The sequence below is a fragment of the Pan troglodytes genome, chromosome 11 (assembly GCF_028858775.2).
Source record: "Pan troglodytes isolate AG18354 chromosome 11, NHGRI_mPanTro3-v2.0_pri, whole genome shotgun sequence".
NCBI lineage: Eukaryota > Metazoa > Chordata > Mammalia > Primates > Hominidae > Pan > Pan troglodytes.
This window is the reverse complement of record NC_072409.2, coordinates 89,202,458-89,215,210: the sequence shown is the minus strand read 5'-3', so window position 1 is coordinate 89,215,210 and position 12,753 is coordinate 89,202,458.

The following is a 12,753-nucleotide window of genomic DNA, read 5'->3' as shown; positions in this document are numbered from 1 at the left end:
GCTGAAGGTGCCGCTGTTGACAGAGCCCTGGATCATGAAAGGAACCTGGACTTTGGGGTTCGACAACGGATACAAATCCTGGATCTGCCACGTAGTAGTTTTGTGGGAAAGTCTCTTCATCTCTCTGAGTCTTAGAGCCCCCATCTGTAAAATGAATAGGATAATATTGTCATTTCAGGTTTGCGGTGAGGATGAAGTTGGGTGAAATATGTATAATGCCTGGCACATAGTAAACACGCAGTAGGTATTTGCTGTCATCATTATTACACAGCCTATTAGGTGAAGAGTATTTGTGCTGCCTTCCAGGAGCCCAAGAGTACAAAATTAAGGACTGCTCTTAGGCTTTTGATCCAGCACTGACCATTCCTGTAACAGGAATGTCCCTAAATCCTCCAGGTGGTCAGATGGATGTCTTGGGTGCTCTGTCTCATGGGGCATCTACCAGACCAGTCTGACTCTTGGCCAAGGAAGAATGACATGGACTCAAAAAGTGTCTCCTAGAGAGAAAGTTGAAGTCTTTGGTGAACTTTAGAAGCCTTGGTTTCATGTAATCAAAGATAGTGCCCAATTTACAAAAAAAAAAAAAAAAGGAAATATCAGGGACTTGAATGCATCATTAGTGGGAACAGATCCTGGACCAACCTTTCTTGTGAGGAGGGAGGAAGGGAGACAAACTGACAAAATCTATCAATGTGTAAAGTATCCATTACTATTTTTAAAATTTATGTTATTTTTTATTGTTGCATTGTTATTTTGCTTTTTTTAAAAAATTTGCTGCACATTTGGGTTTTCTTTCTTTTTCAACTTTCATTTTAGATTCAGGGGTACACATGCAAATTTGTTACCTGGGCATATTGCATGATGCTGAGGTTTAGGGTACAAATGATCCAGTTACCCAGGTACTGACCACAGTGCCAAACAGTTTTTCAACCCTTGCCCCCTTTTCTCCCTTCCCCCTCTAGTAGTCCTCAGTGTCTATTGTTGCCATTTTTATGTCCAGGAGTACCCAATGTTTAGCTCCCATGTTAAGTGAAAAGAATTCAGCAATTGTTCATCTAAGAATGGATCCTATGGAAATACCTGCAAAAAATGTGCAATTCTACACAAATAGCGTGAAGCACTGTTTGCAGCAGTGAAAAATCAGCAACAAACCAAATCTGTAGGGAAATGATGTATCCCTCTAGTGGTATACACTGCAGCTGTTAAAATGAAATAGATCTACATATACTTCCATGATAAAAATGTGCAAGGCGTATGAATAAGTGGAAAAAGAAAATTGCAGGGCAACATGAGCTCAATTTTGTAAAAAATAATAATAATTATTATGTTTGTGTATAGAAAAAACCTGGGAATGTATATTCATTCCAAATTATCTACCACAGGGTGACATGAGGGGGCATTCACTTTCTACTCTATGTAGTACCTTAAACATTTAAATATTATAAATGAACATGCATTACTTTGGTAACTAAAAAACAAAAAATTTATATAATTAAATCTAAATTATTAACGGAAATAAAGTAAAATATGGGATAAAGCATGACTTTGTTAAAGTCTTAAACTATCCTTTTTGATGATTCTAGTCCCCAAGGTCCTTTGACTTTTAGCCAGAGAATTGGCCACACCCTACAATTCTGTTAGCTCACTTGATGGGTCTGAGTGATGATAGGAGAATACCTAGAATGACTTTTTTTTTCTTTTTTCAAAATGAACAAAAGCCTAATGTACAACCTGGCTGTGAAATATGTATTGCCCCTTGGTTAAAGAAGTGACCTCCAATGGGCAATAATTCCTCTAGATTGAACATTTTGTTACAATTGTCCACAGAAACTTAAAGAGGTTATTTCCTTGATCTGCAGGGCATTCATTTTCCACTATAAGCATCCCATAGTGTAATGTATATACCCTACATAGAGAAGATTAATAGCATTTCTCTATTGCTTTTCCCCTGAACTTCTTGATACAAGTGGTGGAAATGATTTGATCTGAATCACTTTTGAGCCTCAGCATTCAAGCGTTCCTAGCTGTTCTTCTCTCTCATTTCCACCACTGTTGCATATTCTTTCTTTAAAAAAAAAAAAAAAAAAGTCACCCCCACTCATTTGAAATTGAAAAAATAAAAATAAAAATAAAAATATTTCCCATTTACTAAATGGATGAAATGGACAAAATCCAGCGTTGGTGTACTTTTGGGGGTGCAGATTAGTATCATTCTTCCAGGAAATAGTTTGTCAACACGTATCAGAATGGAAAATGTAAATCCTTTTGACTCAGCCATCTTACCCAAGAGTGAAAAGATGTATGCTTCATTAAAAACCAGAAACAACCAGTACTGTCATTAGCATGATAGGTTAAAAACCATGGCATATTCAGACAATAAAACATTAGTTTTCAGATATAGGTGGGTAGAATAGTGTCCCCCCAACATTCATATTTACCTGAAACCTCAGAATGTGATCCTCTTTGGAAATAGGATATTTTCTGATGTAATTAAGGATCTCAAGATGAAATCATCCTGGGTTTAGGGTGGGCTGTAAATCCAACGACTGGTGTCCTTATTAAAAACAAAGGAGAGGACACAGAGAAACACACAGACACACGCAGGGAAGAAGCCCATGTGGATGGAGGCAGAGATTGGAGAGATGCAGCCACAAGCCAAGAAACACTGAGGATGGTCAATATCACAGGAAGCCAGGAGAGTGGAATGGAACAGGTTTTCCTTCAAGGCCTCCAGAAGAACCAACCCATCAAAACCTTGATTTCAGATTTTTGGCCTCCTGGTTGTGAGAGAATAAACTTCTCGTTGTTTTAAGACACTCTGTTTGTGATAGTTTGTTACGACGGCCCTAGGAAACTAATACAGATACAATGTCTGGGATTTGTTTAAAAATGATCCAGTGATGAGGTGAGGAGTGAAAGAGAGATACAGATGAAACAAAATTAGATAATAGATCCATGGGGGGATTATATAATATTTTGAATGTTTTTGTATGTTTGAAATTTTCCATAATGAAAAGTTAAAAAGAAATACTATGTAAATTAAAATTCACTGGCATAGAAAGATATCTATGAATGTATTGTTCAGTTGAATAAAATAAGTCACTAAGTTTGTTGGTATCTTATGATTTATCCTGAAGAGAGATTTCTGGAAGATGCGTATCACAATGTTATGCCTCGTCATTTCTGAGTGGTGTGATTTGAGTTGATTTCTTCTTCCTACTATTTGTTTGTATTGTTGGAATTGTTTACAACATGAATCATTTGTATTTTAAAAGATTAACCTAGTTTCAATAATAATAATATCCTGGCCGGGCTCAGTGGCTAATGCCTGTAATCCCAGCACTTTGGGAGGCCGAGGCAGGCAGATCACAAGGTCAGGAGATCGAGACCATCCTGGCTAACATGGTGAAACCCCGTCTCTACTAAAAAATACAAAAAATTAGCCGGGCATGGTAGCGGGCACCTGTAGTCCTAGCTACTTCGGAGGCTGAGGCAGGAGAATGGCGTGAACCCAGGAGGTGGAGCTTGCAGTAAGCCAAGATCACGCCACTGCACTCCAGCCTGGGCAACAGAGTGAGACTCTGTCTCAAAATAATAATAATAATATCCCTTCGAATTACACTATTACAAGAAATTCCTTCTGTACCTTCCCTATGCCTATGATAAGTCTGATATTTCTATTCCCATTTTAATGCAGATATGAGCTCAAGGAAATAACCTCCCTAACATCAGTAAGGATTTTGGATCAGGATTCCAAATTAAGTCCAGGTTTTGCCAAAATGGAAGGTGATGTCATTGTCTGTTGTTACATTGGACATTTCCTTTTCACTCTCAACACAAGACTTTAAGAAGTTTGATTCCCACTCAGACATCACCAGATACTGACCTGATAGTAGGACATTTGCCCAGCCTCTGGCCGTAAGAGATATCCTAAAGCCAGTGTTGTCTCCTTGTGAATAAAGAGAGCATCCTTTACAACAGTGACATTCAAGTAGTGCTAGAGGAAAGAATGAGATTCAGGGATTCTCATCCTTTCAATCTCCCTCCACTCCAACCAGCCAGGCTGATGAAATGCAAGGAAAACATTCAAAGAGGGTTAAAATTCTAATGGGTAAAAGAAATAACTCTATCAAGGAGAGTAAATACATGACATATTTTCTCCCCACTCCCAGGTCTGTGACAGCCACCACTAACTGACTGCCATTCTTTCAAACTAAAGGATGGATGACAATCCAATAGAGATCTGCTCCCAATAGTGTTGGTACACAAGGTGCAACCCATTTGCCATCCCTAGATCCTATTCTGAATCAAATTCTGATCAAAGGTCAAACAACCAGTTTCTTAGCAAAATAGCAAAGCAGAAGTGAGTGGCATCTTGGAAAAAGAGTACTGATGTCACTGACAGTTTGGGATTAAAAAAAAAAAAAACACTCAGTATAGTCATTCATTTCACTCAGCATTTACTAAGAACCTACTGTGTGTCCGGTGGCTCACATCTGTAATCCCAGCACTTTGGGAGGCTGAGGCAGGTGGATCATGAGGTCAAGAGATCGAGACCACCCTGACCAACATAGTGAAACCCCATCTCTACTGAAAATACAAAAAATTAGCTGGGTGTGGTGGCACGCGCCTGTAGTCCCAGCTACTTGGAAGGCTGAGGCAGGAGAATCACTTGAACCTGGGAGGCGGAGGTTGCAGTGGGCCAAGATCATGCCACGGCACTCCAGCCTGGCGACAGAGTGAGAATCCATCTCAAAAAAATAAAAATAAAAAAAAAAGAACCTACTGCGTATCAGCTCTAGTGATGTAAAGAAAACTAAAGCACAGTCTCTGCTCCTGAGAAGTTTAGAAGAAAAAGCAAATTGCTCTGGAAATTAGGAAGATAGACTTCAGAAAGACTATAAAACAAAATGCACAAGATTCTACTTTGTGTGGGGGCTCCCTGTCCTTGACTAGAGCTACCAGTCTGAAGGTAGACTCAGAGTTTAGACTTTTCCAAAGCTACGATCCATGGACTGCTCCAGGCAAATGTACAGGCTTTATTCTTTGCTTTAACCAGAAACCCACAAGAAGTGCAAGAAATCCAAAGGTGCTGATTATCTGTGGATTATAGGAAAAATCACTACTGTCATTTGTTGAGCAAGTGTCAGGCACGTTTCATTTATAATCTCTAATCCTCACAACAACTCTGCAAGGTAGGTTTGTAATCCTCATTTTATCCACGAGGAAAATAAAGTTCCAAGAGGTGAATAACATGACCAGGAAATAGCCTTTAAAAGGGATTTAAACTTAGGTCTCTTTGAGTTTACGTGCTTTTCTAATTCCTACTTAGCTTTCCCACTTAGATACTACACGACTTCTGAAAAGAGAAAAAATATGTGTGTTAGTGTGAACAGGCACACTAACATATGTATATGACATATACATGGGCATGTATCCAGAAAAGGCCAAAAACCATACAGTTACTGAGGAGGACACCTTTCTACAACTTACCAGAACCAAACAGTAATGGATGCCTAACACACTGATACAGACATATAAATTGAATAAAGTGGCTTCTGATTATAGGAAATGCTCTCCGAAGCATTTGATTTATAGACTCAAATCAGGAAACAATTTCTCATTGCATACCTTCTTTAGTGTTTATATAGCAACTAAGAACCTAATCCTACTTTTTGAAAATGCCAGACTCTAAGAAAAGAGAACAAGCAGCGAATGAAATCATTTCAACAGAATAGCAGCAGTAACGTTGCCACCCTTGGTCTTGGTTGTGCCACTCCTTTCTTCTAAGTTACAAAGGGGCCAAGGGACAGAAAGGAAACAAAGATAACAGAACCAGCATATTTTGGAGAAAGGTGAGATGCGGGGCAAAAGGCTCAGTTCATCTGTCCAAAGATCTCTAACAGAAAAAAAAAAAAATCTCAGGAAACAAGACCAATTTAAGGTGCTGCAAAATGAAAAAAAAAAAAAAAATCTTCACATCAAATAAGAGCTTTCTTCCTAGAATAAACAAATCCCTCAGATTAGGTAAACACCCAAAATTAAAACACACGATTATTGTATTTCTTTTGTATTGCCAACATGTTCCCGTGCTCCAGTCGAAGCAAAAGATTAAACATCCTTATATTTTTGTTGTGATTTTACTGCCAAATGCAAATATCTGACTGTAAGTAAGTCATTACTCTCCTGCTGTTGTGGTCTGATTAATTCTCACAATATTAGCCAGCAATTCATTTTATCCCTTGGCATCACAAGTCCAGTTGAAGGAGATAAGTGGCTGATAAAAGATCTCTGAGAACAGTTATAAATGATTCACTTTAAAAGAATAATAAAGCAGCCGCTGGATAAGTGCGGCTGAGTAAACCTTCCATACATTGCACAAAACTAATTTAGTTTAAAAAACTTCGGCAAATTATAGTCAATAATCTTCACTGTCACCCCGCTGCTCACAAAACTTTTGAGAAGAAACTTAATGCTGAAATGCAAATATTTAATTAGATTTTAATGGTGAGGTTTATTTTTCCTAAATCTGGTCATCTGTCTCAATTACATTCCCCATTTTTTACAGTTAACCAGGAATTGTCATTCCCATGGGCTTTGGGCATGTTTTCTTTTTTCTAATTCCTACTTAGCATTTGCTTTCTTCACAATGCAGTTCTTGCGGGAAAGGGCTTGGTTTGTTCTGTTTCGGAAAAAAAAAAACAAACAACATTTGGGGAAAAAAAAATACACATTTGGGGAAAAAAAAATACACGTTCTGAGCAATGCTTTTAAAGCGAATTGTCCTTCTGTCCTAATAATAAAGAATCTTCAGCAGCTAAACAATTAATTGTCTTTTTTCTACCTCACTGAACAGGGTAATTAATATGCGTTTGTATTTATGTAACGCCTAAGTAAAGCAGTTCTGTATGTACTTGGAGATTCTAAAGCTATATTTCTTTCCAATGTATTCTGTAGTTTTAATTTTGCACGAATTCGCAGAAATCAGTGAAACGTAACTTGTTTATGTCCCTTCCTCCAAAGCCAATATTAAAATCTGTCTTTCCTTCTGTTAAGCATAAAACTCTTCTGAACTGTTATGGGGGAGATACTGAAACTGTTTTCCTTAGCCTCTGTTCTTTGTTCCAATCATCAAGCTACATATCCCGCTTCAGACCCACCCTTCTGTGCTGGGCTTTGTGATGGGGCAGGAATTCTGAGAACCACCTTGCCTGCTGCTTTGTTAGACTCCGCCAACAGGGGGCACTAAGGGAAGCCGGAGGGTGGGAGGGACTTGCCTGTCCTGTTGGCGTCATGTTGCTATGGGCATCACCCCAGCAGCGTTTCTTCACCCTGGCAGCAGCAACTTGCTCCTGTAGCAGGATTTGATTCCAGTTTGTAGTTTTTCCAGCAATTACAAAACAGCCTCGACTCACGCTCTCGTAGACACCAGCACCAGCAAGGAGTGCATCTTCCCCAGAGTTCTGGGTTCCAGCCCCAGGGGGCCTTTCCTCCAAGCTCCTAGGTTTGACGATTTCAACCTCCTCGCAGACATTTGTTCCCCCAACCCAATGCCTTGTCACTGCTTCCCGAAGCTGCCACCTCTGTGATTATCTTAATGTTCACTTTTTGCATTTTCAGTTCATTAACACCTTTAATGCAATTTTTAATATTCAATTCAGTAAAATGAATCGGTGTGGTTTTGGTCTCCTGGTCTGATCTTGACTGCTACACCCTTGCTTACTTTTAAAGCAGGTGCACCTGAGTTGGAATTCCAGCACTGCCACTTACTAGCTGTGTGATCTTGGCCAATTACTTACAATTTCTGAGCTTTGGTGTTTTTCTTATGCAAAATGGGTATAATATCCTAGAGCTGTTATGCTTAACGAGATGACCTATGTCAAGTGGCTTAAAGACAGTAAGGCCAAAAAATGTTGGTTCCTTTCCTCTTCACCTTCTGTAAGTTCAAGTTCTCCTGTTTACAGCAAGTAAGAGTCATGCTCTTTTCTTCCAAAAATAAACGTGTGCTTCCTCCTTCATTACAATATATACTGTATTGTGCCCCTTGTATCTCTGCAGTCTCATTCCAGTTAGCTCCTCCATGGTGCCTTAATTCCAGGTGTGATCATCACAATAACTCCTTCAAGCCTGTCAATACATTTTTATGTTAATCATATTCTTTTCCATTGCTTTCTGGCAGCCCAGCTTCTAATTATTTTGCCAATGCTCATGACATTTTTATCTAAAACATTTCTGCGTTTCATATTCTCTTCCCATATGGTTTCTGGAACTGTCATTCCCCCCCCCTCCCATCTCATTTACCACACACCTTTACTCACCTTTACTCCTCACTCCCCACTTACATTCTCTTACTTCCTGGAAATTTCACATATTGGTATATTAATTCCACATCAGGTCACACATGTCTTTTAGAAACATCAAATTCCTCTCTGCCCATTCACTTTTCCTTTGTGAAGCTTTTAGGGTACGGTTCATAATAGGCCATTGGTAAATATATGCTGAATAAAAAATTAAGGAAATCTCCATTTATTCCAATCATCAATCTTTTTTGTTCCACCTGTTTCAAATTCTTTGGCTTTTACCTTTTGAAAGCTGCTATTTCCTCACTCTGAGCAAGGAAGAATAAACTTGGGTCATATTCCCCTTTCTGTTCTACTCTTTCCATTAATAGTATAATACAAAAACAAATCTTCAAAGACACAAAGAGATATAAGATATTCAAAGATATAAGGCAGTGTCCTCATGTCTAACCCTCTTTTACTCAAAAAGCACTCTACTTTCAATTTTTCTTGTATGTTCCATTGTTTGATAAGACACTTAGGCACAGTATCCACATGGACAAGTCATATTTAGTTATTGGTATTCAGTTATAGTTTTTGTAGCTGTATGCATGTGTGTGTATACATATAAATTAAATATTTGGTGAGTTGGCCTCATTTTCTCAAAAATCAATTTGTTTATATCTACCTTATTACCACAAAGGTGGTGAGGCAGACAGTCACTGTTAAAAATGGACACTGTTTCCATATGATTATTTTTTTTTTTTGCTCAGTGTGATTGATCTCCTTTTTTGTGGCTAGGTCATGCCAAACTTAAAGTTTCACAGTTTACTACTTCTATATTAATATTCCTGCTAAAAATAGTCTAGCATCTCTGGTTTCTAGCATTTCACTCTCATTCCCTCTTTTCAAACAAAATGGCATGTTCATATATTGGATTCGTCATTTGTTTTTTTCCACAGAACTCTATTTTTAAACCGCCAGCAAGGAATTCCCCAGAGCTTTGATGAATCAGGTGTTGATTTAATTGTTGCAAGACATGAACCAGACAATTAAAACCATCTGAGTAATAGCCCTCCTTCACAACCATTTTACAGAGAAGGAAACCAAGGCCCAGAGACCTGATGCCAGCTGGCCAAATGACCAAGTGGGAATGGCAGAACTGGGAAGATGTTTCCATCCCCTGAATTTCAAGCCAATGTTTTTTCTCTTTGTTTTTATCTTGTTACCTCTTTGGAAACCCCTAAGCCTTAAGCCTTCTTTCAAATATTGAATGTCTGAAGGGAACTATTTCATTATTTCTAATCTCTTTTCATTCTGCTTTCATGCATAATTTTTCTCTTTTTCTTTCCACCTCACATTGTATAAATAAAAATGTTGATATACCCATGACTCTTGCTCAGCACCACACTGCCCCAACACTGCTACTATGCACAACCTTCTTAATTAAGAGGAAATTCAAGTAAAATAAGAAAATTAAGAAGCTAAAAACATTTGCAAGCATAGAACTTCAAGTTTCAAGATGATGGACTGAACATATAGCATACTCCCTCTCCCTTTACAAATCAAAAGATTAAGTGTTTTTTAAATAAACATAATATGCATGTATACGATGCTTGGAAACAAGAAAGGTCACTTCCGATAATCACAAAAATGTAGGAAATTTCTGAAATACATAAAGCTTCTGAGAAGCAACAGAGAAATTCTGCATACCCTTTACAATAGTTCATTAATTACTTCATGACTAAACCACAGCATATTCCTTTATATTATTTTGATAATATCATATATAATTATGTGATATAGTTTAGGAGCTAAGAAGAATGAGAAAAGGAGTAATATTTATATATTATTTTATTTAGTCCTAAAAGTAACCTTATAGATTTAGTGTTATTATCCCCACCTTGCAGATGAAGAAGTCGAGTTCCAGGGAAGTAACCTAAGACCTCCTTGCTAGTAAGTGACAGAATGAGGATGGGAACATGGGTGTTTCTGGCTTTAAAGCCTGGGCAATTTCCACTACACCAAGATGTCTCCTCACACAGTGGAAGGGCAAACACTTATTGGACACTGCCATATGACAGGCATGGGACCAGATACAACATTATTAATGACAGTGAATGGTACAGGTAGTTTGGTTTGCCTGAGGATTTTCAAGGAAGAATGTTAGTAAGGCAAAGATGGCTAATCCCATTTACAGGAAGAAACCCAAGGAATGCAGAGGACAAATCAGTTGATTAGAGTAACGGAAATCACCAGCTCCATTCAAGAAGAGATAGTCATTCATCACCAGTTAATGGTCACCAGCCACAGTCTCACTCCTAGTCCCAACTTGGAGCTAGAGTAAACCTTTGTGTGATGTCCAGTCAGAGATTAGGATGGCAGTGCTGTGGGCCTGGAATTGATCAAGATCAAATCCATGATCTTGTTCTCATTAGTTCATGCCCTAATACTCTTGAGTGGTCTCATACATAAGCCACATTTCATTTTCTTGAAGACATAAAATCATCACTGAGGGAATTATGACAACTCCCAGAAAAAAAAAGAAGACAGACACAAATGCCAGTGAGTCTTCCATCCTCTTGGAAATCTTAGCAACCTCCACAAAGTCTAGCAGTATGTGGTATCAGTAACTGGCTTGGAGCTCAGAAATCTCACAGATATGTCTTCAAGAGCTCCTGGGAGATTTTAATCAGGAGTTTTTGATTCCCACTGTGACTCATCCTGTGAGCTTGGTTTTATGCAGTAGTATCAGAATCTCATTTTAGGTAGTCTCCTCAGGAAGAGAGCTCAACGACATGGAAAAAAGAAGGAAGAAAGGAACTAACATTCATGACGTGTCTACAATGTGCTCGACTCAGTGTTCAGTGTTCTAACTATGTTATCTCATTTAATCCGCACAAAAGTTTGATGAGCTAAGGCAGAGTACCTCATTTTGACAGGTCGTGAAACTGAAAATGTGTGAGGTTGAGAAACTTGCTCAAGTTCACACAGTTAGTAGGGTCATGAAGGTTAGTAAGCTTCAACAATGAGTCTATTTGCCAAAGAAATGTATGCCTTTCTCATTAAATTACCTTGAATATAAAAGTGAATACCACTAAGTAATTTTTGTTATTCTTCTGCTAATCTCTGACTGGAAATAATTTGATATAAAATATCATTTTGCCTTTTTGGGCAAAATTCAGTCTAAATACAGAAAATATTGCATCATTACCTAGTAAATTGCTTTCTTACATACCATAGTTTATCATCTGCAGATATTGTCAGGGCTTGATGTTCGAGTCATTATGCTTATGGGATTTAATTTTTAATGATGCAAAAATTATGCACAGTATACCATCATTTCTCTCCCAAAACCAGAATCTGATAGCTAATAATTGCTCCTTACTTCGTTTGCTAACGCTTCATGATATTAATTAGAGTGTAACTGGAATCAGAAAAGTGACTCTCTGAAAATGGCCTTTATGGATTCTGTGCTCATTTTCTTCCAGTAACTTCAAGATTAAAATTGTTAGGTACACATCAACAATTTTTTCCCTGACAAACTCTCTACAAACAAGATATAAGGTCTAGAAAATCTGGCTGGTGACCTTTTCACTTCATGCAAGTACAAATAACTCCGTAGTTGTATTAGTTGCATAATGCTAGCTACTGTAACAGTAAGCCATCAAATTAATGGCTTATCACAATAGACAGAAGTAAACCTCTATTTATTCTCATGTTAATCCCATACAGGTGTTCCCAGCAATGGATAGCTTTCTTCCATATGGTAATTTACAGATCTAGGTTTCTTCAATTTATGGTACCGCAGGTCCCTAGGGCCTTAGAATACTCCACCTCCAGGAGTGTGTGTAGAATGTTCAAGAGAAACATAACATATATAATTAATATATGTGCAAATAAATAAGAATATCTATCTCACATGGGTTATTGTGAGGATTAAAGTCATATACATATATTTATCTTGCATCATAAATACATAAATATAATTTTAATCTTCATAAGAACCTTGTGAGTTACAGAATTTTATTATTTACATTTTACAACTGAAGAAACTGAGTTAATGTGGAGTACTTTAACTTGCCTAAAATCACTGCTTCAGTGTCCATGGCTGCTATGATAAATTACCACAAACTTGGTGATTGAAAACAACAGAAATTTATGCTGTCCCATTTCTGGAGGATGGAAAATCAGTACCACTGGACTGAAATCAAAGTGTCAGCAAGGCCATATTTCCTCCAGAAGTTCTCGGAGAGAATCCATTCCTTGCCTCTTACAGAATCCGGTGGCAGCCAGAGTTTTTTGGTTTGTGGCTGCATAACTCGAAATCTGCCCCATTCTTCACTTTGCCACCTTCTCTCTCTCCTTCTCTCTCTCTCTCCCTCTGTGTGTGTGTGTGTGTGTGTGTGTGTGTGTGTGTGTGTGTGTCTGCAAAATTTCCTTCCAACTCCCTCTTAAAAGGACATACATGATT